The sequence below is a fragment of the Vicugna pacos genome, unplaced genomic scaffold (assembly GCF_048564905.1).
Source record: "Vicugna pacos unplaced genomic scaffold, VicPac4 scaffold_20, whole genome shotgun sequence".
Taxonomy (NCBI): domain Eukaryota; kingdom Metazoa; phylum Chordata; class Mammalia; order Artiodactyla; family Camelidae; genus Vicugna; species Vicugna pacos.
This window is the reverse complement of record NW_027328741.1, coordinates 7,938,564-7,954,423: the sequence shown is the minus strand read 5'-3', so window position 1 is coordinate 7,954,423 and position 15,860 is coordinate 7,938,564. Positions and strand designations below refer to the sequence as shown.

The 15,860-nt window shown below is 47.9% G+C and overlaps 1 long non-coding RNA gene across 1 annotated transcript; it reads right to left on the bottom strand.

Annotated features, from left to right (window-relative positions):
• Positions 1-5,756: 5,756 nt before the first annotated feature.
• Positions 5,757-8,263, bottom strand: LOC140693788 (uncharacterized). The gene is made up of 4 exons (XR_012069493.1): positions 8,180-8,263; positions 7,680-7,840; positions 6,979-7,128; positions 5,757-5,814 (listed from the first exon to the last, which is right to left on the bottom strand). It is a non-coding gene; the product is annotated as an uncharacterized lncRNA (long non-coding RNA).
• Positions 8,264-15,860: the final 7,597 nt, after the last annotated feature.

The window sequence follows — 15,860 nt, the reverse complement described above, 5'->3', positions numbered from 1 at the left end:
GAAAAATACATTTAAGAATCTTGTGTATCTTGCTCAATGGGTTGAGTAGAGGAAGAAGTTCACAAAGATTTACTGTATTATTAACTCTGATCAAGAAAGTATTTTTTCAATATTCAATAATCAAAGACAAAAATAGCATTGCTTATGTTTTCTCACTGGTATCTCAGTACAGGTAAACAAGCATGGCATGAAGTACCAAAGAAAGAAAAATTGTACCTATCACCTAGTTACAGAGGTACAGACATTTATGTTGAAATTGAAAGTTCTCATATTTGTGGGAGCCCATGATGGGTTAACAAATTGTAACAGATCCCAGCTGCTTATCTCCTTTAAGAAGATGTGCTTAGTAACTGCCTTGAGGTTTTAGCAATGACCAAGGCCCCTGGCTATAAACGCTGGGCGTGCCTGCTGTTAATCTTCTATCCCCAAAACAGCCTTGGGCTGGAATGGTTAAAAGCTGCAGACTCAGAGGTGAGAAGGCTGGTTAGCCAATGACCGGAAAGATCCCCTGAGGGGGGCAACCTAAGACAGGCACAGCAGCGGGAGTCCAAATTTTTAAGCAGCTGATTCTCAACGTTCCACCCTGATAAGCTGAAAGGCTCAACACAAACATGATTCACCAAAAACAGTCTTCTGACCTTGAGCCAAACCCCAACTATAAACAAAGCCTTTGTGCTAATTGTGATCCCACCCTATCCTTTCCTAAATTCCTGCATTCCTCCTTTGACTGTACTCAACAATTGTGGGAGATTTTAGAGGCTCCAGGTTCCTAAATCCCTCTTGCTCTCTTGACTTTTCCACAGTCTTGAGTAATTAATTCCATCTCGGTGGGACTTCCGCTGGCCAGAACCTACAACTTGTGATGAACCCACAATAATATGAATTGATAATAAAGATTTTACATTTTTCCTAACATGAATCAATATACGGAATATTTTGTTTACAATGCAGAGTAAAAATTGGCTGAAAAAATAATCAGAAATAGTTAAACAGTTTGTTGTTTTGACCGAATTTAAGGTTGTTGTTCAACATATGCAATATCCTTAGGAAATGATGTTAATAACACTAAGTTGACACAAAAGTTAGTGAATTTGCTTAATTTAAGTAGCACAGATATGAAACTGTTAAACTTTTGCTTAAAATTCTAAAAAACATGAACAAGTTTTATCAAATTAGGTAAAAATACTAAAAGAAAAAATTGGGGCACTTAATTCAAATATTGAAAAGTATAAGTTTCTTTGGAGCAACTTAGTCATGTGAATCTGCATTTTCAACCATAAATTGTTTGAAGTCTAAACTAAGATCAAGCATTTTGATGAAATTTGGTGATCCAATCAAGATGGAAATGATCTAATAGTGTGAAGGAAAAGCCGGGCTGGTCTAACAAGATAACTCACAAATCTAGGAATGTGAAGGAGAGACTGCGCTGGTCTAACAGTTTAACTCACAAATCTAAGTATCGGTATACTGATCTCAGTTCTGCTGGACTAACTTGTAAATCTAAGTTAATTAGTGTTGGTATGCTGTTCATTTTTTTTCCTAGCCAGCTGGGTTTTCGAAGATACATATCTGGTTTTGGAATGGTGGTTTGCTGCCTCCTCACCTCCACTTCTGTGATGATAATGCTGCTAAAGCTGTTCCATGCCTATTGGCCGAATACCCCAAGCTTGCACTTTACCGTATAAAGTCTCAAGCACACGTCTTGGAGGTGCTCAGAGCTTTGGAGCAGAAGCCCCTCTGAGCCCACTGGCATAGTATATCCGAGTACTCCAACCCTTCGAGTGGTGCTTGTTTCTTGACTGTCTTGTCGTTTCCATAACACTCTGGGAAGACAGAACTTGAAACTGGTCTTGAGGGCAGAGCTGTGCTCCCCTGGCCTTCCATGCTTCATGTTATACACAGGGTTTCGGGGAAGTGAAATGGCCCCGGCCAAGTAAGACCTCCTGTGCACCCACCTCAGTCCTGTCTCTGAGGCAGAAAGACTGGCTCCCAGCCTCAAGGCCAAGTTTGGGCAGCTGAATATTCCCTTGGAGGCATCCCATCAGTTCTCAGGAAGAAGTCTGGCTGCTTCCACCCCATGGCCCTCCCTCCCACGGTGCTGGCCTCAGGAAGTTTCCTTATTTGGGGAAGGAGGCAGCCCACCTCCTACCCCACCCCTCGGCGTGCTCTCACCCATGCTGGTTCTTTCTCTGCCAGTCAGATTCTGGAAAGCCATCCCTCTTCAGTTATGTCTCTTCTGAGATGGACTTGCTTCCACTCAATTCTAGGCGAGGATGCACCACGGAATGCACTAGGGAAGAGAACCAAAATTTATAGTTTCTTCTGTGAGGTTTTCTGTTAATCTACTGGGGCTGGGCTGTGTGTAGTTTGCTACAGCTATTGGTGTGAGAGGCTAAAGCCACCTGTGTGTCCTTGTTTGCATCTCCCCGTTGTCTTTGGGTCTTCCCTAGCACTGCTGAGACATTTACTTCTTTTAGTTTTATTCCTGTTATCACACAGGGGCCCTAATGACATGGAGGTAAGGTTTTGGGGTAGCGGGACAGAGCAGGGCATCTGTAGTCCTGTGATTAGTTCTCATTGAGCCTGTCCTGAGCTGTGACCTCCACAAGTGTGTCTCTTTCCCCCACCCCAATTTGGGCGACACAGAAGGTATTTCCCTTCCCCCAAGTTGGTTAGGCTCTGGTAAAATAATTTCTCATTAAAAAAATTCACAACCCCCCACAATGGAACAGAATGTTCTGGGTGTGTTTCAATAGAGCTATTTTCTCCTTTCCTGGCAGGAAGCATGAGGGGTTCTTCTCTGATCTTCACTCTGAGAACAGGACATGGTCCTGGAGGTAAATGCATGAAAAAGAGCAGGGGGCCCCTCTGACTGGCCCCCTAGAGTTGTCACACTCAGACTTCCCCACGCTGAGCCTCCTGATGGTCTCAGGGAGATCTGAAATCTGCCCGCCCCAGAGGTTCTTACAGCAGCAGGTTCTGCCCAGTGAGATGTGACTCTCCAAGCCCGCTCGGCTGCCTCTCTGGGTTGGGAGCAGCTTTTCCCCTCAGTTTTCTGGTGGATCTAAGTAGAGCAGTGGGTTTTCAGCTTCGTCAGCTCTGGTGTTGTTTTCAGGACAGAAGGAGCAACTTCTGAGCTCCTCAAAAGCTGGACCAGAGGCTGGAAGCCTCCCCTCCTCTCCCTCCATACAGACAATCAGTGGCTGTGGTTCTAGCCGAGTTTCTGAAGATGTGGATTTAAACACACACATCCCAGCCCCCACAGGAGCACACAATCCCATAAATCCCTACAATATCCACTGGTAAATACGGAGCTGATGGGGACACGGGTTTCGGGGCTGCAGAGGCCTAACTGCACGACTTGTTCCGTGGCTTATTTACGTGGTTGTTCTGGGCCTTGTCTGAAGTGGCTTGCTTACCACACCTGGTACATGGGAAATCTAAAATAAGTACTAGAACCTCCACTTTTACTCCCTCCAGGGCCTTCCAACATAAAAAGTAATAAGTGAACTCAGACGGCCTAGTCACCACAATCAGGTCCGACCAGCCTGGCTCTCCTGAGTGATGGGCACTGACTTGCACATTAACTCGGAACCGTAGGGGAACCACCTTCCCCTAACTGGGCATCTCCCCACACCAGGCACGCCCTCAGCTGAGAAGAGGTCAACTTCCCCATTGAGGTGTGTGCTGGTGGCTTTAGTGTGACCAGGCCTTGCCGGGACATGAACCTGCAGTGGGTGAGGTGGAGGGTCAGGAGGAGGGGGTCCATGCTGGGGCAGCAGGGGGCCCAGTAGCACCCTGCCCAGCCTGGTACCTGGGGCTCCCAACAGCTCCCACGGCCCCCGGGTGTCGGAGCCAGCCGACAATCGATCAGGTCCAGAAACCTGTGCTGCAGGACTGAGAAAAGGAAAGACGTAACAAAGAGACAGCAAGACAAGAAAAGTTGGGGTTGAGAGGGTCTCACTCTAGCCCGCAAGACGCTAGGTCAAGAGTGAACAACGAGTTTATTTCAGGTGGTTCTTTTATATGATTTTAACCCATTAGCTCATACATTCCTGCACGTAGGCAATAAAGCCTAACCTCGTGACTCGTATACATTCAGCTCAGGTGATACATTCAACTCAGGTGATTGTTCTCTAAAAGGATCACTGATTTGTGTGCCAATTGTATCTCTCCCTCCGAAGGTCTTTTGTGACTTAATAGCTCAAAGATGTTTCCTCAGGCATTAGCGCACCTGGTGCATTCTTTAGTAAAAGAGGTGGCGGGACAGAGATTGTTCTAACTCAATTGACCTTTGAGCCGGGCGCCCCGCACTGTGGGAGTTTAGGCCCAACCTTTGTGCTCGGCAGCCTCAATCTCAGAGCCTGGCGCCCTGCACTTTGGGGTTTTACGCCCAAGTTTTGTGCTCGGCAGCCCTCCGTCACGATCGGCTCCCCGCAACTCCCCCTTTTATTTTTATTAAATAAAGACCTAGGTGCTATATGGCGGAGGACGATGAATAAGCAAGAGAGTATACAAGGGGCCATGCAAATCAGGATCAAAATTATTATGACAATCACCAAAGCATGTTTCCACCAGCCACTCTTAAACAAAGCTAGTCAAAGCATTAACTTTTGTCATAATATCCACAGTTCCTAAAGAAGGGACAAAGATAGCAGCTAGATAGTCATACCATTTAAATGCTGATCGAGTCCATCGAGCATGTAAATTAGGCATATTAGCAGGAACCCCCTGTACAGATTTTACAATTCTACCAGGGGCTATAACAAATCCTAACGTACAGCGTCCTACACAACCACAAGGTAACCAAGGCCAAATATTAGTTCCACAAAGCCATTTTGTTCCGTTAGGTGCAGCTATTCGATGTCCAGATTTATAGTCCCAATCAGATCCCGGCCACTGAAACAGTTTTTTACAAATGAATGTAACATCAATAGTCCAATTACACAATTTTTGGGATAGATATCCAAGATATTTCCAATCTTTTTTTGAGTGCATGTTGGGATGCTGTTGTGATCATCTTCTGAGGTGGTGTTCACAAAGCCGGAAGATGTTCTTCTAGGAATCAAGCTTCAGCAGCCACCCAAGCTTCATTTCTTTTCTTCTTTAAAGTTCAGTTTAAAAATCTCCTCCAAGCCAGCCGAGGGGGGCCGAAGAGGGACTCGAGGTGAGCTGCCCAACCGGAAAAATGCGCGAGAAGCCGCCCCACTGCGAAGCAGACCGCGCGAGGGGCCGACAAGGAGCCAAACAGCACTCCACTCTAGTTCAACAAGATGGCGCGTTCCCCACACAAGAGCTGGATCCAGTTCCGAATCAAAAGGACCATCGGTTGCATCCACTGCAGCAACATTCTCCATTTTCACAGTACCAAACCTCTCTCCCTCAGTGGCTGGGCCGAACCGCCACAAAGGGAGAACAGCAGCCGGCATCCCATCCGGACCACCAGCAGTACAATAGTCTCTCAAACGAACTCCAACAACCCTCCAAGCCTCCAAATCAACAGCACCTTGTTCCGGAAACCAAGGACAAATCCCCTCCACAAAAACAAGAAATCGCTCCAAACGCTGTCCCGTAACCTGAATTCCTCTTTCTTTTAACATTACTCTAAGCATCTGTACAAATACTATTATTTTGCCCCATACTCTCAAATACACTCCCCGCGGAAACTTACTTTCACTTTAAATCCGAGAGCTCTCCGTTCTCTTCCGCGGCGGTCGCTGCAGCAAACTCCTTCCAGATTTCAAGTCCCTGTTCGGGCGCCACTTGTCGGAGCCAGCCGACAATCGATCAGGTCCAGAAACCTGTGCTGCAGGACTGAGAAAAGGAAAGACGTAACAAAGAGACAGCAAGACAAGAAAAGTTGGGGTTGAGAGGGTCTCACTCTAGCCCGCAAGACGCTAGGTCAAGAGTGAACAACGAGTTTATTTCAGGTGGTTCTTTTATATGATTTTAACCCATTAGCTCATACATTCCTGCACGTAGGCAATAAAGCCTAACCTCGTGACTCGTATACATTCAGCTCAGGTGATACATTCAACTCAGGTGATTGTTCTCTAAAAGGATCACTGATTTGTGTGCCAATTGTATCTCTCCCTCCGAAGGTCTTTTGTGACTTAATAGCTCAAAGATGTTTCCTCAGGCATTAGCGCACCTGGTGCATTCTTTAGTAAAAGAGGTGGCGGGACAGAGATTGTTCTAACTCAATTGACCTTTGAGCCGGGCGCCCCGCACTGTGGGAGTTTAGGCCCAACCTTTGTGCTCGGCAGCCTCAATCTCAGAGCCTGGCGCCCTGCACTTTGGGGTTTTACGCCCAAGTTTTGTGCTCGGCAGCCCTCCGTCACGATCGGCTCCCCGCACCCGGGTCGGCTCTGGTCCGGGCCACTCCACGCACTCTCCCAGTATCTTTTCATTAAGTCCCTTTTTTGCTTTTATTAGCCAGAGGTGGCTTCTGTTGCTTGTTCAGTGAAACAGTGCACCAGGAAACCAGACTATTTCTAACATCAGTAAAATACCAACCTCGGTCAGCTCGCCGGGCAGACCGTGCGGCACAAATTCCCGCACAGGGCTGGGCAAATGGCTTACGTGAAGGGTCCTCATCATCTGTCTTCAGAGATACAGAAGCTGGTGGTTCAGGTAAAACCTCAGGGAGGGATTGAGGAATCCAAAGCTGATTGGTGTCAAAGACTAACCAGTCAGAACAGACCCCTGAGCTGTGGTCAGAATCCTGGCTCAATGTCATGCAGACTCAGTGCCCAAAGTGCCAAGTGGTGCCAGTGCTGTTCCCTTTTCAGGCTTTCTTTGGGGAGTCACTGTAGCCCCTAATACGCAGCAGGGAATCCAGCCCCCTTAGCCCCCACCCTGAGTGTTCCATGACACAAATCCTGGGAGTGTTTAATTTTCATCTTTGTTTAGGAGGATGATGGTGGGACAAGAGGAGACATAAATTCACACTTACTGACACCAAGTCACAGACAGTACCTCCTCCTTGGAGAAATATGTGCTCCCACAGAGGTGGCTGGGGGCTGGGCAGAGACCCTCCGCTGGTCACGGACTCACTCCTCTGGCTGCAACTGACGGGTTGGAAAACCAATCCAGAGGGGACAGAACATCTTTCCTGGGAATTTGGAACTGACACACAGAAATCAAGTTCACTCATCTGGGGATTTGGAGGAGGGTGGAAATCAAATGAAACCAGAGCAGGAGAGAAAGTTACAAGTGAATGAGAGAGAGAGACAGAGAGACTGAGCTTGTGAAAGCAAACAGTGAGAAGGAAGGAAAACAATCAGGGGACAGAGGAATGCCAACTCCTGACTGTCTAGTCTGTCCCAGCCCATCAACAACCCTGCGGGATTGTTAACATCATTCCAGTTTTTCAGATTAGGAAACAGGCTGAAAGAGATGGGGGTTGGCTTCGGGTGCACAGTTAATTTAAGTGCCACTGGACCCCTCACTTCTCACTGTCTGAAGGCACCATGATCCTCACAGGGACCCTGCTGTGCTGATAGCCCAGCACCCTGATCAAAGGGCCTCTGCAGGAGTGGGAACCCCTCTGAGTGTGGAGAGTTCCCTCCACTGAAATTCCATGCATCAGCCGGCTCCCGCTCACTCCAGGTTAACATCTCCCCAGCTGTGCAGTCTCCCGAACAGCTTCCCTCCCTGCCAGGCACCCCCGTCCTTACCACCGAGTGTACTGCAGGAATTCAAGCACAGCGATGCCCAAAGCAACATGAGCCCACTGGCTGTACAAACAGCGGACTCCCAGCCCCAACTGGGCTCCATGGGGATAGTAGGTGTCCTCAACTTTCATGTATCTTAGGCAATCTGCTTCTTCAGCTGGAGGCTATAGAGAAAAATAAAAGGTCCAAAATAACGTTCAGTGAGGAATTCCTCCAAGTACCTGATTCCAGATTCTACAACCAGGTGTGCTGGCCGCTCTTACCCCCAGACTTGGGGTGAAGTGATCAACACAACCCCCGGTGGCCCAGCTCCTTGGCTTGGCTGCCCAGAGGGGGCTGGGGGAATAGGTAAGGCCAGGGCACTCAGGAAGAGCACAGAGACCTTGTCTTCACCCCTCCGCACTTGTAAGCCCTTCCCCAAATATCAAGGCATCGGACAGAGAGCAGCCACCACAATAAGGAGATGCTCCCATCTCTTCACTCACTCCTGTCTGTTCACTTACGTGCTGAGCATCCACTGGGTCACAGGACATGACACACAGGATGGCCGATGGAACAGGCTTGGTCCTCCCCCCGGACCCTGTTCAATCTGATGGAAGAATGATCACTCATAAACGGTTTCTCAAAAGGATACATAGACCGAAGACAAACTGCAGAGTGAATCAAATTTTAAAATATATATAAAAATCCCCCAGTCTCCCCGCCTAAGTTTAACAGCATAAAGCAAAATGATCTTGCCTTTGATCACCAAGGAAGTGGTCACCCCCTCTCAGGAGGAAAGGAGAGTTATTCTTTGAGCAGGAAACAGAAGTGCTCCATCGGATTGGACCCGGGCCTCTGCATTCATTGAGCAAATCTGTATAAGCTCCTACTACGTATGGGAATCTAGTAACTAGACCCGTTCCCAAGGCTCTTGGGCTTTATTAGTCAACAAAATAGACACGACTCCTCATTACTGGGGGCTCAGAGTTTTAGCAGAAGAAACAGGCAGCATGTTGGGGGTAGCAAGAGCTTGGGGAATAAAAGAGTAATATGAGCAAACTCAGGTGATGGCAGTGGGTTGGGAGGCAGGCAGGAGGGAATAAGGCAATCCTGGCAAATCTCACGGATTAATGAACTTGAAGCAGAATAGATCTGGAGGAAGAAGGAAGAGCCGGAGCCAGAGACCCCCAGAGTGAGGGGGAAAGTGTGGGTAGAGGGGCAGAGCACACAGGGTCCTGGAAGCCATTGTGACCACTTTGACTCTTAATGAAATGGTGACCCTTTTAGTAAGTTTTGAGGGGATGAGTGATCTAGTCCAATTTATGCTTTTGTTTTGTTTTTTTGGGGGGGAGAGTAATTTATTTATTTTAATGAAGGCGCTGGGGATTGAACCCAGGATCTCATGCATGCTAAGCATGCGCTTTACCACTGAGCTACACTCACGCCCTCAATGTATGCTTTTAAAGGCTCCCTCTGACTCTGTGTGGATGAGAGATTGTAGAAAAACAAAATGGAAGAGACTATTTGGTGTCCAGGAAGGGGCTGAAGGTGGCTCCTATGAGGGCAGGGAGAAGGGAGTAGGTGGTTAATGAAGACAGAGCAGCCAGAATTTTCTAACAAGCTGGATTTGCTATGTGTGTGTGTAAGAGAAAGAGAGAGAAAGAACATGGTTCCAACATCTGGACCTGGACAATGGGAGGGATGTCCTCTCCATCCACAGGGGATGGGACAAGTTGAGGCTGAGTAGGTGGAAAAGGGCTGGAATCAGCTCAGTTATTCAATGTCATGGTTAAGGGGTCTATTAGATATTGCCACAGAAATGCCTAATAGGTAGAGTAGTCTGGGTTTTTTTTTCTTTCTTTTTAACATTAAAAAATATAATTTAAATGTATTAATTGTATTATGTGAATGAATCTGGAATTTTATTTCATGCCAAGGTATATGTTATATATAGCCAAATGGAAAATATATCAGTAAAGGGGAAAAATGATGGCTTTCACATAAATTGACTGTCCATAATGTAGGTAACATTTCAATAAAACCAGTCCTAAGTGCAAAAACCTCATCTCAGTGTTACATAAAAATAAATGAAAAAGGACTATGTTGAGGTATCATTATTTCATATTATGTAATTGCCCAAAACACACTGTTTAACTATGAGGCTTGTAGAAATAGTATTCGCTTTATTCCCATAAATACAGAAATGCAGAAATGTTCTAAGGTAAAATAAGCATCTTAGTGGAAATAATAGATATCTGAGCATTTTACATGATGTGTATGGACTGATTCAAAATTTGGAAAAGTAATTTACATAGTAGAACATATGTATGAATGTGAAAGCAAGATGAATGAAAGAAAAAGAATATAAGTATTAGGGAGAGAGTTCCAAATGGAAAGGGCAAATCAGGGAGTTTTGGACAAATCAAGAAATTGATGGCATGTCAAATTCCAAGTCTGGTTGCTTCCACCTAAGGTATAACAGACAGATAGAGGAGAGACCCAGGACCCAACTCCAGGGAACATTTGCAGTAAATGTTTGGAAAAAGAGAGGAGACTTTGGCAAAAAGACCAGCCAGTGGGTCAAAAGCAGAGCAATGGGCTGGAGGCCAAGTAAAGCAGGAACACGGGGGAAAAGAGATGGAAGAGCTGGGTCAAATGCTGCCAAAGGGCCACACATGATGAAGACTAAAAACTGACCACTTTATTTAGCAACTTGGGGTTACTGATGGCCTTGACAGAGCAGTTTCCATAGAGCGAGGGCTCAGGGGAAAAGCCAGAGTGGGTGTAAAAGGGGATGGCTCAAGAGAATTGCAGACAGTGAGTTTAAAATACTCCTTAAAGATTTGCTGCAGACACAGGGTGGCAATTGGTGGGGATGGATTATGGTCAAGGAGTGCTGTTTGTTTCTTTTAAGAGGATGGACGTTCATATACTGATAGGAGCCAACTAACAGGAGAATAAAATAGATGAGTTAGTGAAAGAGAGGATGGTTTTGGGAGTGACAACCCAGAGAAGATGGGAGGGATGGGGCCCCGGGGACTTTTGGAGGAACTGGCTTTCGATGTCACCTGTAATAAGAGGTGGGGCAGCGAGAGTGAGGTCACAGACATCAGAAGACAAACGGATGTGCTGGGAGTTGCTGGTGAAGTTTCTCTTCTCTTGGCTTGTTTTCTTGTTCAAAGTAGAATAGTAAACTTACCAGCTGAGGAACAAGGAGGAAGAAAGAGTTACTGGAGCCATGAGCAGAAGATAAGAAAGAGTCTTCAGGGAGAAATGGACAGTGAAAAAGCAGAGGGAGACGGGGGAGTGCACTCCCAGAAAGTTACATTTTATCTTTGACACCCCCAAAAGTGTGATGTGTGATTAACCTTCCTGCTGTCTATGAAATAAAAATTAAGTACTGTTCAGAGGAAATGCTATTTCATTCTAACGGGCTGCGTGTTTCTCAGGAATGCTCATCTTAAACTGCAAACATTACAAAAAATGTTGAAAAGATGAACTTGTATAACTTAAATCCCCTATTTTCTAATAATCTGGTTACTATTTAGTTCCCCTATGAATAACACATAACCAATACTGCCAGGATGGAGGTACATCGATGCTTAAAAGGAAATGAGATCTGTATCCTTTTCCTAAATTCCATGGCTTCCTTAATATCCAGTTCCCCTTGGAATTTAGGAATGTCTGGTATAAGAAGTGAGAAACAGTTTGAGAAAATCCCGGCTCAGAATTACACAGCAAAACCTCAGCTCAGAAGTATATACAGCCGTAAAAAATTTTAGAAGCTAAACTCTGTAACTTCTCTTAAAGAATTTTGCGAACCTTGGCATGCCCAGATGTTTCCAAAGTGGAAAGGAACTCCAATCACTTGCCTGGTACCGGGACCAGAGGCTGGCCAGCCTTTTCTGTAAAAGCAAGAGAGTAGATATTTTCAGTTTTGCAGATCATTTTGTTGTAACCATACAGGTCTGCAATAAGAAAGCTAAGAGCATTGGGAGACAGGGTACAACTGGGTATGCCCACATCCTCCCTTCCACTCAGGGCAGCTTCTCTGTGGTAGGGAGCTTTGCCACAATCACTTGCTTCTTTGTTTCCATTGGTTTCTTTGTTCCCACCTTACTGTTCAAGCTCAGAGCTTCAGGTTGGCCTGGTCCTTCATCATCCATGCTGAGAGAAGGCTGAGCGGGGGTGAGGATCCCCTCCACGTGATGGAGAAGAGAGATTGCTGGGTGGGACACTGTGGTGGCCACCATGACACGAGACAATCATACCTTCTGGGGTGAAAGGGAACAAAGACAAGGGAGGGACACAGCAGTGGGAACCCTAGATCGCCTGCTGGGTTTGCTCTCCCTCCACGGCCACCCTGGGGACCTGGGGAGTGTTGGGCATCAGCTGTAGTGATGAGGCTGAAGGAACTCAATATAAAGGACCCTCCATTTCCTCACTAGTTTCCAAACGAAGCCCCTGTAAGTCCACCCTCGGAGTTTCTGGAACTCAGCTGGAAGAATATATGATCAGGCCAGACCCAGAGCCCAAGCCAAACATGACAGGGGTCACGTGGCTCAGTGGTCAGGGTCTCCTTGCAAATCTGCAGAAATCCCTGCTCTGCCTCATTCCTGGGAGAAACCCCAGATCTCCTGCTCTGTCTGTTCTTCTCTTAAGGCTATTGTCCTGGAGGGATGCGGTGTCCTTGAACCTGGCCCTCCAAACGTACATAAGCAGCCTGTTCAATAAAACAAATTATGCACTTTTTCACATTTGCCAGTTTTTTGATTCCAGAAAGGCTGCGGGACTCATTCTCACTCTCTCCTGTGCCCCCACCACTTGGTGGCCCTCTGCTCATGGAAACACAATTTCCCACAACAGCACCCTGCCTTCCAGCTGTTCAGAGAGGAGTGTCCCACAAAGACACAGGTGTTTGTGAGGATCCTGTCCCCCAGCAGAAATCCCAATCCTGGAGCCACGGACAGGGATCTGGCCTCCTGAGCCGCTCAGCTCTAATTCAAAGCTTAAACTAGGGACCCCGAACATTGCTGAATGACATTCTGAGTCACCTGGGCTGGAGGGGCCTGATATTTCTTTCCAGGAATGGATGTAGTGCAGCTTTCATTTTCAGGGCTGACATTGATGATGTATCTATTTCCCTCCACTGCACCACAGGAAGGAGAGTCCCTTCCATCCCACAGCTTGGAAACCCAGCCCAGGGGAGTTCTGAAGTAGTATATCACTGCCAGGTCCAGCATCCCTGCACAGTGGCCTCTGCCCCTGAATGATCCCCTTCCCTGGGCCTTCCCTGCCCCAATACGACCACACCCGAGGCTGTGCCAGATCTCCAGGGCTCTGCGTGTCCAGGGAACACAGGTGGGACCTGAGCCAGGTGTTCCCTGGGCCTCAAGGGGGAGAGGTCTGCCTCTGCATCAGGGGAAGGTGACCCCACATGGCTGGCAGGACACTGTCACTAAGGACCTCCGGGAGCCCTGGGAGCAGTTTCCCAGCAGGTGTTAGCAGCCATTATCAGGAGGACAGGCCCTTCTTTGGGTAGACCATCCCACTGTGCTGGGCCCACGTGCTGACAACAGAAATCTACATGCCCCCAGGAAACCCCAGGTAGCCTCACAACTTGGTCACTTGGTGGCCTGGGTACAATGGGCTTATTGGCCATCCCATGAGGGTGGTCCTGGCAGGCATGGTCTCCAGGTGCTCACGGTAAGAAATCCCCCTGGGTTTCTGTGATCACAGAGCCCACACCAGAAGATTCTAGTCCTGCAGTGACCCCCACAGCAGTCAGCTCCCCTGTGCATGTACAGGGACAAATGACAGAAATTTATTTCCAGGAACCATGATGAACAAGTGGGTGGGATTCCATACTAAGTTCAGGATCCTGGTAACTCTACACCCCAAAAAGCATCAATGAGAAATGTGTGTATTGGGATATCTGTGCCCCTTGAAGAGCTGTTCCTGAGGGGTCTTGGGACCCTCCAGCCCCTCTCAAGGTTCTCAGAGCCTGGGTCTAAATTTCTATCTCCATTCTGTGTCTCGTGGTCATGGGTCAATTTATTACATGACTTGGCATGTTCTTAGTGCTTGTCCTCCACGCCTGCACTGGACACCCAAGATGTTCCCACTGACCCTTGGCTCCCTGTGTGTGTCAGGGGCCCTAAGACTGACCCCTTCACTCTCCTCCTCTGCCCCAACCCCTGGGTCCACCACTAGGTGGACTGGGAGGTGTTTGTAAATGAGTCTTACACGAGGACATGAGTGAACAAAGCAGGGCCCCACTCCTAGAAAGCACACCTGCTCCCTCCTCTGAAGAGGACCCCACAGCCCCACAGTGCCTCCCAGGGGTCTACTCAGGACACAGTCCCCCAGTTCTGGGCAAGGCATCTCCCTGGAATCCTTGTTTCCAGGAAGAGTTTCTCTGTCCTTCTTCAGAGTTTAGAGTTGTTCCCATGTCCCTGACCACCAGGGTGCCCAGCAAGGACCCTTCAGTGACTTGGAGAGAGAAGGAAGATATGTGGCCACAGGTCTCACAGGACACACCTGCTGGGACCCCAGGCCAAAGGGCCGTCCTCCTCCCTTCTCAGGTGTGGATCTCATGGTAACTTTTTGCAGTGGGCCCAAATGGGGAGTGGGTCCCAAAGAAGATCATGGGGCTCTCTGGGCAGGGAAGGCTTGGGCCAGGCGGCCTTTCCTGGTTTCCATGCTGGGCCACTCTGAAAACCCCCAGTTCCTCTGGCTGTGGATGGAGGCCCCTAAAACCTCAGGGTGGGGCCCTTTCTCTTAGCCTCCACTGCCTCCAAAACCATGCTGGCGCTGGCGTGGGGAAAGAGCTTTCTTGCCCTCTCGTGGCTAAGTTGCCACAGGTGGATGCTGCGGGGAGCTGGATAGAGAGGTCGCACTTGCTCAGATGTGAGTGGTTAGGCAACGTGACACCCTGTCAACTAGCCTTAAACATTGGAAAAAGGACTTTCCCGGGAAGGCTGGAAGTTACTTTTAGTAATTTGTCTAAAGATTTCTTTTTCTTCGCTTATATACTCATAAAACCTCTCCCAGGTCAGTCCTGTTAAGGACCATTATCCAGGGATCAATCAGGAAATGCAGGAGGAGAGGGGTGGGGGTGGGGGAGAGGGGAGGGGAGATCAGAGCCCATGGAGAGGAGATGCCCCTACCAGGGCTACACGCTGGGCAGTGGCTGTTGGCATCCAGCTCTCCTGTTCTCAGGCCCATTTCATCTGCGGGGTGATTCCAAAAGAAACAATGGTGGAAGGGCCATGGAGAACACCTAGACCTCCCAGAATGGACAGAGGGAACAGAGTCACCATGCTGGCCCTGGGCTTGGAGCCAGACCTGCAGTGGAGACCACAGGTCTTCTGAGAAGCCAGCTTCAAAATAAAGGCAGTATGTTCTGGAATACCCAGTTCGAGCGAGTGCTTCATCATGGACATGAAATTTACATAGTTCTTCTCACCATGAAACTCTGTGTTCCCAACACGCTACATGAATGACAGCTTCAACACACATTCATTTCTGAGATGTGAACAAGTGTAGAGCCGCTCTTTCATCCAGCATAATGGGCATGGTTACACCTAGGAACGCTTACCAAGATTTCTCAGCAAGAGCCAGTTTCGAAATAAAGGCACTTTGCGCAGGAAAACCCTGTTGGAGCGAGGGCTTCCCCATATACATGTAAGTTACATAGTTCCCCTCACTATCAAACTATGTGTTCCCAACATGCTACATGCATGAAGGCTTCGACAGTTCTAAGACGTTAGCATGTGGAGAGCCGCTCTTTCATCTAGCATAAAAGGCAAGGTTACACCCAGGAAGACTTAACCAGATTTCTCAGCTGGTTCCTTCACCCAGATTCAAAATAAAGGCAGTTTGTGCTGGAAAAGCCTGTTGGAGCATGTTCAGAGCTGTTTTGGGCTCTGTCCCAGCTGGAGGGTGCAAACCCCAACCTCCAGAAAGAGGGGCCAGGTCCCCCACCCGCCAGATGGTGTTGCCTTTGTTGGGGAACAGTGATCTTTGGTTGTGAGATGTTTTGCAGCTCTCTCTAAAAACTGCTTTGACTTAAGTTTGCATCCAAGTCACCAGTTCCAGGGCAACAGAAAAAGCATACCCTACATCCCTTTGAACGCAAATTATCCCAAAAGAGCAAATATTTGCCCATGAAAATACCAGCTGCTCTTCTAAGGTCCCCTA